The sequence below is a fragment of the Oryzias latipes genome, chromosome 23, assembly GCF_002234675.1.
Source record: "Oryzias latipes chromosome 23, ASM223467v1".
Classification (NCBI taxonomy): domain Eukaryota; kingdom Metazoa; phylum Chordata; class Actinopteri; order Beloniformes; family Adrianichthyidae; genus Oryzias; species Oryzias latipes.
The window spans coordinates 1,924,410-1,940,223 of NC_019881.2; the positions used below are offsets into that span (position 1 = coordinate 1,924,410).

Here is a 15,814-nt window from a genome sequence, read left to right on the forward strand (position 1 = left end):
ACAGATGTATGAATGGTTGGCATAAATAAAGTTTCTCTGCCTTTAATTTTTTACTTTTCTTAAAGTTTAGAAAGTTTAGTCTAGACGACAAAGAAGACGTGTTTTAAATTAATTCAAACATATTTCAGAAAACTGTAGGACAAAACCATCATTTTGTTGGGCACAAGACCTAAAGGACGCCAACAGATGAACAACTGAACAACGGTGGGATGGGAAAAATGGGCAGACCTGTACGGGGCACACAGGTGGCCCAGGATAGGCTCCAGCAGCCCCGAGACCCCAAATGGGACACGACGGGTTCAGAAGATGAATGAATGAAAGACCTAAATGATGTCTTAAGTAGTTCGTGGAGGACAAATGACAAAGGAAAGTTCATTTTTGCTGAGTGAGACATAAAATATCACTACTATTATTATTATACAGTAGCTACTAAAAAAGCCTTTTGCCACTGTTTAAGAACTGACAGGACTTACATTATTCTTTTCTTTGGGTGGCTGTGGTTCGGAGGTAGAACGGTCAACCTCTGATCACAATGTCGCAGGTTCAATTCCCGTTTTTTCCACTCATGTGTCAAAGTTTCCTTGGTAAAGACATTGCTCCTGGTGGTCTTGCTGACACACTTGTGCGCATGTGTAAAGGGGACTTGTGACTGTGAAGGATTTGGGGCCTTTAGGATCCACTCTGATGAAAATGGAGTTTATGGGATTTTTAATTTTATTTAATTTTGTTAATTTTAAATGACGGAGGACTTAGATAAATAAAATTAAGCTTAAAACTGCAATCATCATTTCTTGATTCAAATCATAGAGAATGAGGAGCGGATAAAATATGTCATACATGTATGAAGCTGTATGACTCACAGCCTCCTTAATGTGTCTCAAAGCAAACCTATACATATATTTATATCGGATACCTTTAATCTTTCTTCATGAGGAAACAAGGTTTTTTTAACGTCTGGAACATTTTTTGTTGTGTTTGTAAAACGCCGCGCGCGGATCTGCGGGCAGCGGGCAGCACCGCCCTCCGCCGCGCGCAACAGCAGCAGCAGCAGGCTCGCGCGCGAGCGGCTCCGCACTCAGGAAACGCTCAGCCGCGCGGACACACACATCTCTCAACTCCAAGGTCACCGAGCCGGCAGCCCGCGCGGGACCACACGGGCATCTCCACAAAGGTAACACCAAGTAGATACATGACACGTAAGAGGAGGCACTTCCGTCTCCGACTTACTGAAGGATTAGCCGGAGCTGTTGGTGTCCGCGCGCGCTTTCACTGTAAACGAGCTCGCGCCGGGTTGCATGGAGAACTACCGCGAAACAACGGGATAAACTAAAGTCTCGCCGTGAGAGGGGGTGACTACATTTTATGATGCGTTCAGAGGCCTGGCGGGAGAGGAGGAATTTTAACTGCATGGCTACATTCGTGTCAATAGACGGACTGTAGCGCATGTAGGCCGCGGGAATTAGGACTGGCTTCAGCCGGTCCCCGTCCTTACATCAGCAGCATCATATGATTCTGCTGCAGTGGTCACGAATCTCCCCTTCACCGTTGCATCAGCTTCATGTGGACTAGTTTAAAGCCTCTTGGGGTGTTTCTTTATTGTCTCAAAGCAGCAAATTGAACATAAATGCATATCTGCTGAATAGAGGAGCTTGAATACTGCGGATTAACAGCTTAAATGGGCTGTTTATTGAGTTCCTTGCCTTACTGACATCCGTCAAGGTTGTTTAGCATCACTTATCCTTAACGGGGGAAACAGCGCCCTCTCTGGTCAAGAGCGAAAGTAAACAGATCAAGTCAACGAGGCCAACTGAGCTAACATGTTATGTCTGCTTTGTTTAACAAGCACACAAACTGGAGTGAATTTAAACAATTCTCTGCTCCTGAAGGGGTTTAGGATGTGCAGCTACTTTCTGGAAACTAGCCAGAGAAAATGATACACATTTTTGGCGTTTGTAACCAGTTCTTTATTGGAAATCAAATGGTATAAAATGTATGCAGAAGTATTTTACTATATACTGAGTGACTTGTAGGATTTATCAAACTTCCCATGAATGACTGTAAAGTGGCACTTACTTTCTGAAGAGTATCTAGATCAGCTATTATTACTGACTTTTGGTTGTGGGGAAAATATTTTTTTTAATAAAAAAAAAAGAAGAAATATTTCAACATGTTTTATTCAGTTACTGTGAGGCAAAATACAACTTTCCTTTGGAAGAACTCCATTGTGGGTACAGTTACAGTGGGGCAAAAAGGTATTCAGTCAGCCACCAATTGCGGAAGTTCTCTCACTTAAAAACATGAGACAGGCCTGTAATTTTCCTCATAGGTAAACCTCAACTATGAAAGACAAGACGACAAAAAAAATAAATCCAGAAAATCCGATTGGCTGATTCTTAAAGAATTTATGGTGGAAAATTATAATTTATATAATTATAATTTGGTCAATATGTAGCCCTTGTTGGCAATGACAGCAGTCAAACGTTTTCTGTTAGTCTTCACAAGCTTTCCACAAACTGTTGCTGGTATTTTGGCCCATTCCTCCATGCAGATCTCCTCTAGAGCAGTGATGTTTTGGGGCTGTTGCTTGCCAGGCTACTAGCTCGTTAGGTTTAACTACCCTTAATAGATACTTGTTAGCTAGCTAAACAGCTAACTACAAGCCAAATTTAGTGCTAATGATACATTTTCAACTTTTAAGTATAAACCTGTATTTTAAAAATAACAAAAACATTCAAATTTGGATTATTTGTTACTACAAACATTTGTTTATTTAAAAAAAACATTTCAACATATTTAAAAACGCTTGAATAATTCTAATTTTTAATTTGATAACATTTTCTTTGCTGGTGTTTCATGCCTTTGGTTGACACCCCCCCACACTGCTTGTCTATCTGGAAAAGCTTTGACGTCTTTAGGCGTGTGACTGCAAAACGTTTGTTGATGTTCAACAGATGCAGGTACGGTGAGTTAAGGGCTGCTGGATCTACAGTATTTTACTGTCAACAATGATTTGGCTCCAATCTACAAGCTGTAGACTTGTAAACAGGCTGCATTTATCATTAACCTGTAGACTGGTGATATGTGTTTATGTCTGTTTAGATCATTTTGGGAATCCCTTAAGACAAAGCTGTGTGACATGATAGATTGTTTTTAATTTTAGGGTAATAAAGTATTCAGTCAGTGACACATTCTGCAAGTTGTTCTACTTAAAAAGGCAAGAGAAGTTTGCAATGTTCATCACACTTAAAAGTGAGAGACAGAATGTTAGAAAATAATGTAAGAAATGACGTTTGATTTTTGAGGAATTTATTTGTATATTGATGCAGAAAATAAGTATTTATCTCCGACAAACCAGCAAGAATTCTGTCCTCACAGACTTGGAACTTCTTTTTTAAAATGCTCTCCTATCCTTCACTGGTTACCTGAATTAATGTCATCTGTTTGAACCGGTTGTCTGTCGAAAAGACACCTGTCCACACCCTTAGACAATCACACTCAACCTCTCCAACATGACCGAGACCAAAGAGCTGTCAAGTGACACCAGGGACAAGACTGAATATCGAAGACAACCAAGATCACTGACAACCGCCTTCCACCCGGGGAGGGTTTTCCAAAAGAACTTCTGTACGATCCAGAGGAAGGTTGGAAGAATGTCATGTGATCTGATGAGATCATAATGGAACTCTTTGGTATAAACATCACTTGTCATGTCTGGAGGAAGAAGGATGCCAAGTTGCATCTCAAGAACACCATGCCCACTGTAAAGCATGGCGGTGGAAACATCATGGATTGGGGCTGTTTTTCTGCAAAGGGGGCAGGATGACTGGAGTCATGTATGGAGAATGTTGGGCAAAAACCTCCTTTTATCAGTAAGACCATTAAGGGTTAAATGTATCTGGATCTTCCAGTGTCGATATCAAACACATCGCCCAGGCAACAGAGGAGTGGATAGATAAACAAAAACATTTCAGTAATTTAGCCAGTCTCTAGACCTCAGTCCAATAGAGAACCTGTGGAAGGAGTGGAGAGTCTGTGTTTTCCAGCAAGACCTCTAACACATTACAGCTCTTAAGAAGAGCTGCATGGAAGAATGGACCAAAGTAGCAGCTAAAGTATTTCCAAACCTCCAGGAAACATCACAGCTGAGGTTCTTTAATGAACATTACAGACCAGACTCAACTTTTCATGTGGGACAACTTGCAGAATGTGTGACTGACTATTACCTATTTGCTCCACTGAGCCAAGTCAAAAGCATATAAACAGTTGTGTTACTCTGTTCCCCAAAGTGCAGCTTTTAGTGTTTGTTAACAATACTATAATCTCTATTAATAATTAATTCACAGCACTGCATCAACGCTTTGCATTGCACTTGGTGACGTGTGGCTCTGATGCAGCTGCTCGGCCATGGAAACCCGCTCCATGAAGCTCTCTGCGTGCTGGACTTGGGCTAATCTGAAGGTCACATGACGTCTGGAGCAATTGACTGTGTCGGCAACCTCTTTGTGCTTCAGCATCCGCTGACCCCACTCCATCAGTTTACGTGGTCTACCACTTGGTGGCTGAGTTGCTGTTGTTCCCAAACTCTTCCATGTTGTTCTGATAGAGCTGACAGTTGACTGTGGAAGATTTAGGAGGACATTTCACCAATGGATCGGTTGCACAGGTGGCGTCCTGTGACAGAGCTCAGTGAGCTTCTGATAACGGCCAATGCTTTCACAAATGTTTGTGAAAACAGTCTGCATGTCTAAGTGATGATTTTATACACCTGTGGGCAGGCCCAATGATCAGGACACCTGATTCTGATCATTGGGATGGGTGAACCAATACTTTTGGTACTATAGTGTGAATCTTTGATCTCAATCAGATCTTTGTTTTCATAATCTAACTGGAATAATCCATTGATTTTTAAGAAGTTTTTTTCCCAATGCCTGATGTTTAATGGTAGAGTAGTTTGCCATCATAACGCAGTATACTGAAGAGACGGTCAGTAGATCCTAAACCCGTTTGTGTTTATGTTGTGACCTTACTGTTGCAGAACTGTAGCATGTGGCTTTTTGTGGCATTTGATGCCTTTCTGTGGTTCAATGAGGGCGGTCAGGACCAAGACGGTCTGACCTTCATGGTACGATGAGAGGTGTGTGGCAGGAAGGAGCTCTGGATTGGCTGAGGAGTGTGGGTGTTGGCAGCCCACATGGAAAACCAAAGTGAACTTTTGAAGTGATGGCTTTCCCAGGAATTAGCCTGAAGGGCTTTTGAGCCCACAGCCAAGACACAAATGTGTTAAAGAAATAAGGAATGTATGGGAATACCTTCTACCCTATCAGGGTTCTTTTGTACTTTTGGGAGAAAAGTCTATATATATATAATTAATATGGTATCAAATCTACATAATGCTAGTAAAACGTTGGAGTTAAATGTTAGTGTTTCTGTTTGTGTTAATAATGAACTGCCCTCTAAACGGCGTTACTCTCAGGTTACCTTAGAGCTAATCATGCGTTGCCATAACTGTAAAGTCTCAGCATGGGACTCAGACGGAGTGGGTGGGGAAGGAATGGTAATGCTGATAAGCCGTCACCATGGAGACCAAGTTTCCCTGATAGATTTGGACAGAACTCATTTATCTGTAAAGGAGCAAGGTGTTAATCAGATTGACCTAAAACAAACCAAAACAACATTTTCTCTTCCATCGTGTTCTTATTTATTTCCTAATGTGGAAATGTAGGCATATGTGTTTATGAACACGATGGACTAAACTGCCTTATCCTTTGTGCTATCTTAGGCACTTTAACATTGGGAGTTGGGTCATCTAGACCAGTGTTTTTCAACCTTTTCTGAGCCACGGCACACTTTAACCTTAAAAAAAATCCCGCGGCACACCAGCATCCAAAAATTTAAAAAAAGGAGAAACTCATAGTCTGTATTGATCTACAGCCCCTCCGCAATCTCACATGCATTTTTGAGATAATTGTTGCAGAAAAAGCTGGAAACTGCAGCTGTTTTTTTCTAAAAGATTCAATAAAAGTTAAGTTAGAAGATTTAAAAGCAGTTTGATGTGTGTTCGTTGGTGTCAAGACGTTTAACAACAGATCTCCTTGTGCGCTGTCACTCTCACAACCCAATGCATCATGGGAGATGTAGTGCATAAAACAGCCGGAGATCGGTTTTCGGAGCTTCATTGTTTTGTTCACTTGTTCCACGGTCTGATACCGGATTCTGCGGAAAGCTACACCGCTAAAGACGAGCTTTAGCTGGTATTTTTGTTGGAACTGAGAGACTTTAGAAGCAGAATCAGAACAAGGAAGTGAAGACTTTAACCACTTCTGATTGGTCAGACTGATGACATGTGATTAAGCCCCCCAAGAATGATTGGTGGAGACAGTTAAAGGGACGGGACTTTTCCAAAATACAGCCGAAGGTGCAGCTGAATCGTGGTACCGTCATTCTTATCAAAATGTCTTTAATAAAATAAAATAAAATAAATGCAAAGAAAATGTATTTTACGATCTTTTATAGTCCTAACTCCTCAGTGTTCTCAGGGCCTGTTTGGATGAACAGAGAGCTGAAATCCTGGAGATGGAAAATGTTTTTAGATCAGTTATGAGGGCAATTTCCCACGGCACACGTGACCATCTCCCACGGCACACTAGTGTGCCACGGCACACTGGTTGAAAAACACTGATCTAGACCCACTAGACAGTGCTCTGAACCTTCATTCTTCAATGATTTGTGATCTTCACTGGTTTCCATGGATTAATCCTTCCATGGATCCACCTTTGTCATGGTAGGGAGAACACGTCACTGTGAGGGTGGGGTCATCTAAGATAGCACAAGGGTTAAATACAAAAATACCCTGAACAGATATTTAGCACCAATGTATTCTGTTAGAGGGAAGAATGCTTGGCTAACCCCAGTTTGGAAAGCCTTTCCGGTGCATAAGGTGAAAAATGGGTAGAAGTGAACGAGCCACGAAGATGGCCCAGACCTAAACAAAGTAGGAATGTAGCAGCAGATGAGCCGCGGACAAACATAAAGCAACGGTTGTCGTGTTATCAAACAGAAAAAAGGGTCCAACTGTTTATTTGTTAGAACGTTTATTTTAACACCACTAAAACACTTCTGACATGCTTTTCTGTGTCTGGTTACGCGGCATGCGCTGCTGTGACGTCATCCTAAAAGCCACCATGTAGTTCATGAACAGAATTCTCTTAAACCAAAGCCATAAAACCACAACGATGAGACCCAGCAACTCACTGGGATGTGATCGGATGAATTCAGGCTGATCAAAGCAACTTTTAACGTGATACAGATAGCTTCTCACTGTTTTCCCCACAATCTATATGCCATAGACACTTATCAGTGAACTTTCTTTGCTGTCTTCTTTGACAGTAACCGCCCTGCAGCACGACTCCACTGGACCAAAAAATCAGTAAAAAGTGTTGAACCTGACGTTACAGACGTCCAAAATTTATGAACAAAATGGTTTAAAAGAACCAAAAGTGCAGGACTTGCATCATTTCTGCCTCTAGTTGCTTTGCCCCACTCTTGTAACTCCTGACCAATGAGTGAAGAGATTTTCGGTCACATGGTTTTGTTTACTAGCTTTGGTCCGGAACAGGAAAGTCCCCTTGATGTCAGTCTGAATACAGACCAAACACAAGGCTCAGGACTTGAGTCAGACAAAATTAAGCGGACGGGGTCCGGACCAACGGACTTCTCCAGTCTGAATACACCCTAACTTGATTTCTGTCTTCATGGCACACATATTTTGTTTGTTATTCCCGAAAATGGTTTTAAAATCATGCGTAGCTACGTGTGACACGGAAAGCGGAAGCTTGTACCCCGCATTTTCCTATGTTCAGATAGAATTTTCATTGGAAGTTGTTGCTTGAACGTGTGTTGCCGAGGGCGACATGAAAGTTGCTTCAAAGACACTTTATGAAAAAAGACACCAGCGGTCCGTTTGGTTTGAACCAATCATTAAATCAATCAAACTAAAGCACTGCGTTCATTCAGTGCAGATCATTATTTAATGAAATTACTCTTGATACTAAAAAAAGTAACAGGGTTACTAACCCCGTTACTTTAAACCGACTTTTTCCAAAGACTTGTAAGGACTATGCCATGTCTTACAGTTTACCATTTCATACTTGGGTTAAAGGTCACTCTAATTGGGATTCCTTCATTGTTTCAGTTTTTCCAAATTGGATGTTGGAAAAAACAGGCATCTTGACCTTTTGGTCTGTCTTAGTAGAAAATGATGATTCTTGCCAGCATTGAATTGTATAAATACTTGACAGGATTTCTATTTTTTTGGATGAGCTCTCTAACAGAGAAGGTTTTCTGCAATGTTTTTTTAGATGACATTTTTAAGCGTCCCCTGACAATCCCACTTTACTCTGTGATTACAGCAGTAAGTAAGGTGAAGGACACGGCAGCAGGATCAGAAGAAAGTGTCGACAATACTGCGACTAGACGGTGACTTTGCTACACTTCTTCTGTACTTTTATGGTCCTCATAAAGCGGCTCCATAAAGCTGAACTTTTCCAACCCAGTTTAGCGTCTTTTATGGTCAATCTGTCTTCTGCTTCATGTTCCAATCCATCAATTTAAGCTGCTTACGAGTTTTGAGGATCCATCGTTGTCGTGTTCAGTCAATCAGAACCGGCATCTTCACAGAACGCTGCTGTGGACGGCCTGTAATCTGATTAGCATAGATTAGATCCACTCTGAAAAAAAAAAGACTTAATCTCTAACTTTTATTAAAGAGACTACACACGGTGTAGTTTTATACTTTCACTCAGCAGGACTTTACAGTCCAGCCAATTACTTTATGAAATGTTTGTTTTTCAGATATGGTCTTTAAATTAATTACTTAACCATTTAGGCGTAGTTTTACATAAACAGATAGATGTTTTGTTTGTTGGATTGTGTAACTTTACTGCGTTGTTAAAGCTGATGCTCCCGCGAGTCCCTGATGTGTCCATCTTTAGACATACACTATGTACCAAAAAGAGTTGCTCTTCCATCCCTGAACAGACGTGTTAACCTAACCGACATACCATCTATAATATGTAGAGTATGATATTGTGTCAGTCCGTCCTTTGGGGCTGTTACAGAGATACAGAATGTTAATTTCAACCCTTTTTAATTGAAAAACTCATTGTGAGGTAGGACACTAGTATTGGACAAGAGGGCCTGTCTTTACAGTCATTTGCTAAAGTGGCTCATCCGTGCCTTTTATGAAGCATTCTTAGTGCACTGATGTGCGTTCATGCGGAAACAGGACAAAACCAAACTGTCTAAAAAGGTGACTGCATGGAATTGTCTAAACTGTCCTGGTTCTACTTCTCTTCTCTACTCTTCTCCCAGCAACTGCCATATTTAGGGATGGGTACCGTTTGGATTTATCCAGTGCTGCTGCAGAACCGGTACTTTTGACATGGTTCTGGTGCTTAAACAGACCTTGAACTGATGCCACCAAACTAAAAATAAAAATTCTACAAACATTTAAGTGTGACTAAGCAACGTCAAAGGATAAAGGAGAGCGGTTCAAAATGCCTAAGATGTTTGATTTCATTCGTTCTGACAGTTTTGAAACACATATTTCATTGCTTATCGCCACGACGACAGACTTTTTTCAGAGCATTGTACACGTCGCTCCTATCCATCAGGCCACTGAACCAGAATCTTTTTCTGTGAAGTACAGACAAACATTTGCTTTCTTCACCTTCAGCATTTTGAATGGAGCTTCGTGCACCCTCACAACCACACCCATTCTTACATGAGCCCACCCGGAATTGTTGAAAGTGATTGGTTAGAACTGTGCTGCAAAACTGAACGGATTGCAATTGATTGGCATGTCCGAACGAAAGCACCGACAGTTGTGTTTTTATGTGGTACCTGTTGTAATGCATGTCAGTACTGTTACCAACTTGGCATTGAGTTTTGGTATTCATCAAGTGACCAGATGATCTCCACTACTCTGGATTCCAGTGGCAGCGTGTAACACCTGTGTTTACAGTTGGAGATCAATGGCTTAAATGGTTGAGGATCTCTATGCTCTTCTTGAATTCATTTGATGGGTTCAGTATGGTTGGAGGTCTGAAGTGGACTCAGCCAGGCATCAACAATGACGGAGGTGAGAGTTTAAATGTGAAAGCTGTACATCATTTAGGAGGCTTAGAAGATGGTTGGATGCGTCTTTTAACTGAAAGCCGCAAATCACAAGCGACTTCATAGTTTTGCTGTAAACCCTTCTGCTATTATAGATGACCCCCCCCCTTCCATTGACGTGTTCTCCCTACCATGACAAAGGTGGATAAAGGTGGAAAGTAGGGTTGGGCGATGTCCCGTAAATTGGCCGTTGACGATGTTTGCTGTCAACCATCGGGATGGACGATGATATCGTGGTGGGGGGGTATTTTTACATTTTTCGTTCTTATATAACTGCTATTCGTTTTTTTGCTTTTTTCATTTTATTTCCCAACTAATGACTAATCCTCGATGATCCAGTATAAACTGAGGGAAGTGACTTTAACAAAAAAAGTAACAAACAAAATAGAAAAGAAGTAGTCCGCTCCCGCACTTAACTAGTCAAGTGGACCGGCGGAGCGCGGACTTCCAGCTTTGTGTTTGAGGGGAAGGGGGGGGGGTGCTTTGTTACATGAGCGCTATGTGTGTGAGATTTAAGACTGCGATCCGTCCCGCAGCTCTAGGGGTACAAGCAACTGAACTCAGAACCGGGTCTAAAAGTGTGTGTCTGAGCACAGCTCGGATCGTCAGCACACACACAGTGGTTTGAGTTTCAAAGCAGAAATGTCGCTCAGTCCTTAGAAAACATTCAAACAATCACGCAGATTTGTGTTTCCAGTCGTGTCCCGACTAAATAAAGGCTGAAGTTATTCTTACATGTTTACGTGCAGCCAGCAAGCAGCACCACCCAAAGCTAATGTTGTTAGCCCGTGTTAGCATACTGCTAATCCTGGTTTCGTTCAGAAAAAGCACTGACCACACGGATTAAAATTCAAATGATGAGCGAACAGGTGTTTCATAATAACCGTAACATTATTAAAGGCACGTTTAGAAGATCGTCTCGTATTTTACCGAGCTGACATGTCAATGTATATAGCCGCTCGGCGCTGTTTAACATTGTTTTGTATTGAATTGTTACATTCAATAAAGTTTGAAAAAAAAAGCCGCTCGGCGGAATTCATATCCTTCCGGTTTTCAAACCCTACTGCGCATGTGCGAATGATTTATTCCGATCAACCGGTTGGATTCGAATCCAACCATTGATCCGATCAAGATATTTTGTACATGTAACCGCGGCTTATGGTGTCGACGCGCAACGTGGCAGGGGCGTGGCATCACGATGGTGGTCTCTCCATCGGGATGTCAGTCACCCATCACGATGGACGATGATATCGTCAATCGGCACAACCCTAGTGGAAAGATTTCATGTAATCCATGGACACCAGTGAAGATCACAAATCATTGAAGAAAAAAGGTTCAGAGCACTGTCTAGTGGGTCTAGATGACCCAACTCCCAATGGTAAAGTGCCTAGGATAGAACAAGGGTTACAGGCAAACATTTTATTTTGGAGCGTTGCTTTATAATTATTTCATGAAACACGGGAACAGCTTAGACTGCACACATGGGCCTTTCTGGCCATGCAGTTTATGAGTGTGTCGGTGCTGGAAGCCTTGCTTGATCTCTGTGGAATGCAGATGCACAATATTTCTTTTAGGCCGTTCTTCCAGGTCAAGAGCTCGAACAACAGGCTGAACAGAAATCAAACAGAGTTGTTGAGTTTTTCTGCATTTTTCTCCTCAGGATACTAAACTCATTCAAGAAAATCCAATGCACAGGTACAATATGTTTGAACTTTTGAGTCACGATGTGAAAGACATTTTCATTTTTCTTCTTTTTTCTTTCTTTAATAGAGGGCATTTAGGCTCACAAAACACACAGATTAAGATGAGAAATCTTGACAAAATGTCAAAATCTTTATTCTATGAAAAAGTCTAGAGTCTACTTTGAAGTAAAGACATTTGAAAGAAACAAAAACAGGTAGAAATGTAAAAACATCACATTCAAATAGCAGAACATTGTCGTTGCGTTCCACACCTTACAGCTGACATAACCACATAAGATACTTTACTTATTTATCCCACGATGGGGAAATTCTTTCTCCGCATTTGACCCATCCCCTGGGGGGAGCGGTGAGCTGCAGGCTAGCCGCGCTCGGGGGGCGACAGCTGGCTGGGGAGTGTGGGGATCGATCCGCCAAGCCTTCGGTTGTTGGACGACCTGCTCTGACGCCTGAGCTAAACTGCCTGTGACACGAGAGATAATGAGTGCTCTGAATGTGTGTCGCTTCTGAAAGTAGGGCAGTTTTGCGTGGCAGCAGGGAAAGCTTTCAGGTGGTTCAGCAGGAAGACGTTGGCAGCTGCAGACTTTGTTCCTGTTCCAACTGAAAGCGCTGCGCTCCCTCAAGACTTTCACATGAAATGACACACTGAAAGGAACTTTATGCTGTACTCCTTTTAATGTCTGCGCTCAGCTTCTTGTGAAGACAAAAGCATGTTCAAGTGAACTAAAAGCTCAGTTGGCAAGAAAGGAATAAAACAGTGTTTGTTGGCCCCTTGAGAAAACAGATCAAAATGGTCTGTAAGGCAGAGGAACACTGGACCCGCTGTAATCTGACCAGTGTTTGCTCGGCTCTTGTAAGCAGGAATGATAAAGGGAAAAGGGGCATGCACATATACAACCCTGGGAAGGGAAGGAGCTCTCGGTTAAGTTTCAATGAACACAAAGTCTTTACACACAGAGAAAATACTCTACAAAGTAAACTCTGCGTTTCTATTTTTCTCCTATTTAAGTCTATGTCAAATCCAAAGTCTTTGGTGGTTAATTCTAGTCAAGTCTTAAAATTTTAATTTAAAAGTCACAAACTATTGATAGATTGCTTGTTGGGAAAGATAATGTGATGTTTCTGTATTTCTAATGTAAAAGCTTTATAAAGAGAGCTTTCATTTTTAAACCTCGTCAAGAACTGGAACCAATATGCAGGAAAATGCGTTTGTTTGCACAAACTTAAACATTTAATAGTTAAACTTAGACATGACAAAACCGAGGAAGAAACAAAAAGCAGATAACCTGGCAATGAAGAAATGAAAACCAGACACTTACAGACACTTAGGGTAGTTATCTAAATGAAGACAACTGTGGATGATCAACATGGACCTGGTAAGACTGACAAAGAAGACAGAACATGACAAAAACCTGAAACATCACAAATGTCCAACAGCAGAATCCTCACAAACCGGACAGTGGTTTCCTGCAGAATGAAAATACGAATAAACGAATGAACTCTGTACACAAGTCCCAGTTCTCAGGTCATTGAGGCTGAGTCTCAAGTCAAGTCTCATGGTACGTACACACTTGGTATGTGATGCGTGTTCAAGAACATGCTGAACGTGGTCTGCCCTATGCTATTAGCATACGGTGTTCACACTGAAACGGTCCCAACCGATACTTGTGCATGTACTCACAGTTGGAAGAGGCTTGGTGCAAATCTGGTGAATCTCGCTCCAGACTTTTTCTTTCACTGCTCTGTTCTGATAAATGAAAGACTTGGTGTGATTTAATTCCAGCCGGACACAAACCACAATTATTAATTTCTCCTTCATAATCAATTTTCAAATAATTGGCATAACCGTGTTTTGAAAAGACCTATGTACCCCTTAGCACAGGAAGAGGTTCCAGTTACCCCAACAAAATAATATACAGTATGTAGACAGATTTGTGTTTTTCTGTAATGTTGGCATCCATCTAATACATTTTTGTCAATGATATGAAAAATGTGGGACTGCTTGGAGGCACCAAATTATGATGAAATAGCTAAACTTTTCACTGATCAAACTTTATGTATGTGTCACTTTTCATACAGATTCTACAGCCCATTTTTTTATAGAACGCATGTCCAACCACAGCACTCATGGGCCCCTCGCACACTCTGCAGGGTTTGGGAGGGTTGAAAAAATGACACTACTTTCGCACACTTACCCTTGCTTGTTGTATAAGTGTTCACAGTAGTGTGGGCTAGAGGTCATGACTTGGGGAAGCTAAAAAGACTACTACCCTGAAAGGGGATAATACAACTATTAATGCTCAATTAGTGATTACTTCGTCCATTGGAAAATAATGCACAGATCAAATCACTTTATGCATGAAAGCTTGCTTATTATTACTAACATTTATAATACTTGTCGATAAGGATTCTCGTTCATTGGGGTGACGTTGTCTTCAGATGGAGTCATGGCGTCTGGACTTTTAGCCTTCTCTTCTTAAAACATTTCTCTTCTCATCCCTGTAGGTTAATCATGAAGCTGTCACAACCTGTGGCCGATGTCATGATTCAATGTCAAGACATCCATAAGACTTGATCATAGAGTTGTGTTTGAGCCTTTCTTTCTGGGGCCTCCTTCATACATGCAACATCAACTAAACTTAACTAAACATTGCACAGCTACAAGGCACTTTATCCCTTGTGTTATCTTAGATGACCCCCCCCCTTCCATTGACGTGTTCTCCCTACCATGACAAAGGTGGACAAAGGTGGAAAGATTTCATGTAATCCATGGACACCAGTGAAGATCACAAATCATTGAAGAAAAAAGGTTCAGACCACTGTCTAGTGGGTCTAGATGACCCAACTCCCTATGTTAAAGTGCTTAGGATAGCACAAGGGTTAAAAAATGCTGTTTTTAGCCACTAGGACCACTCACAATGAATGAGGCGGGCCACTAAAATGACCTAGTTGTTTTACATTTACATTTTTGCGGTCCACCTGATAGTTTGCATTTATGCAAAGTCATTCTCAAACTGTTGAGCATAAATAAACACAGTGTTCTGGTGGTGTTTGTACGGTAATTTCTGTGCGCGTCCGCAGTCACTTGATCAACCGGCCGTGTTTGTGGGCAAAACAAGGAGAGAGTCTGAGCCCATGGAAACTAAAGCTGTCAATATAGTCCATCTTTTGATTTCACGGTGTTTGTCCTTGACATTGGACAGGTATGAACCGTTTGGACTTCACTGATCAAATTGAGCCTAGGTTCAGAGAAAATCAGATTGCTGTTATGCAGCTTGATGGCAACAGTTAAAGAGGGCTGTGGTGCAGAGGCAGAGAGGTCAACTCGTTGTCAGAGAATTGCAGGTCCGGTTCCCGCCTTGTGTCAAATCAGGCAGTGAACCCCACATTGCTTCTGGAGGTTAGTGGTTGGCGCCAGTGTTTGGCAGTGGAGTGAATTGGTGGACGGGACTGTGACTGTAAAGAGCTTTAGGCCTTAAAGCAAGGCAGGAAAGTGCTACACCATTTACCATTTTATTGTTTGAATTGTTTAAACACCATATTCTAGTCCAAAAGATTAAACTGTTAGTAACATTTGGAAAAATTCACCACTTTTAACTGATTTCGATGATCAAATGTTGGATTGTTGTCCTTTTTTTGAAGAGTTTACAACCAACAGCACCAAAAGATTATTTTAACGATAGCTTATTTATAACAAAACAAAAAACATGATAACCCAGTTTAAAACTGTACAGCGGTCCCTTGCGACACTGTGGTTGACTTTTCTCAGTCTCACTGTTTCATAGATTTTTTTCTTTTCTTTTTTTACATCACTTTGTGTTCTGGATCATGATTGGCTTCTGTCAGTCAATATCTGTGTTGTGTCTCCTGCTAAGATTGCGTTTGGTTTGCGAAATTTACATTAATCCTAAATTGCGAGCAAATTTTTGTTTTCATTTTAT

General features: G+C 41.4%; 1 protein-coding gene across 1 annotated transcript in view; it reads left to right on the forward strand.

The window, feature by feature from the left end:
* The first annotated feature begins 1,011 nt into the window (after positions 1-1,011).
* slc16a7 (solute carrier family 16 member 7) overlaps positions 1,012-15,814 on the forward strand; it is a 38,741-nt gene continuing 23,938 nt past the window's right edge. Inside the window, exon 1 of the mRNA XM_004082850.4 lies at positions 1,012-1,171. The gene's annotated coding sequence lies outside the window, so the exon portion shown is untranslated. The remainder of the gene's footprint in view (positions 1,172-15,814) is intronic.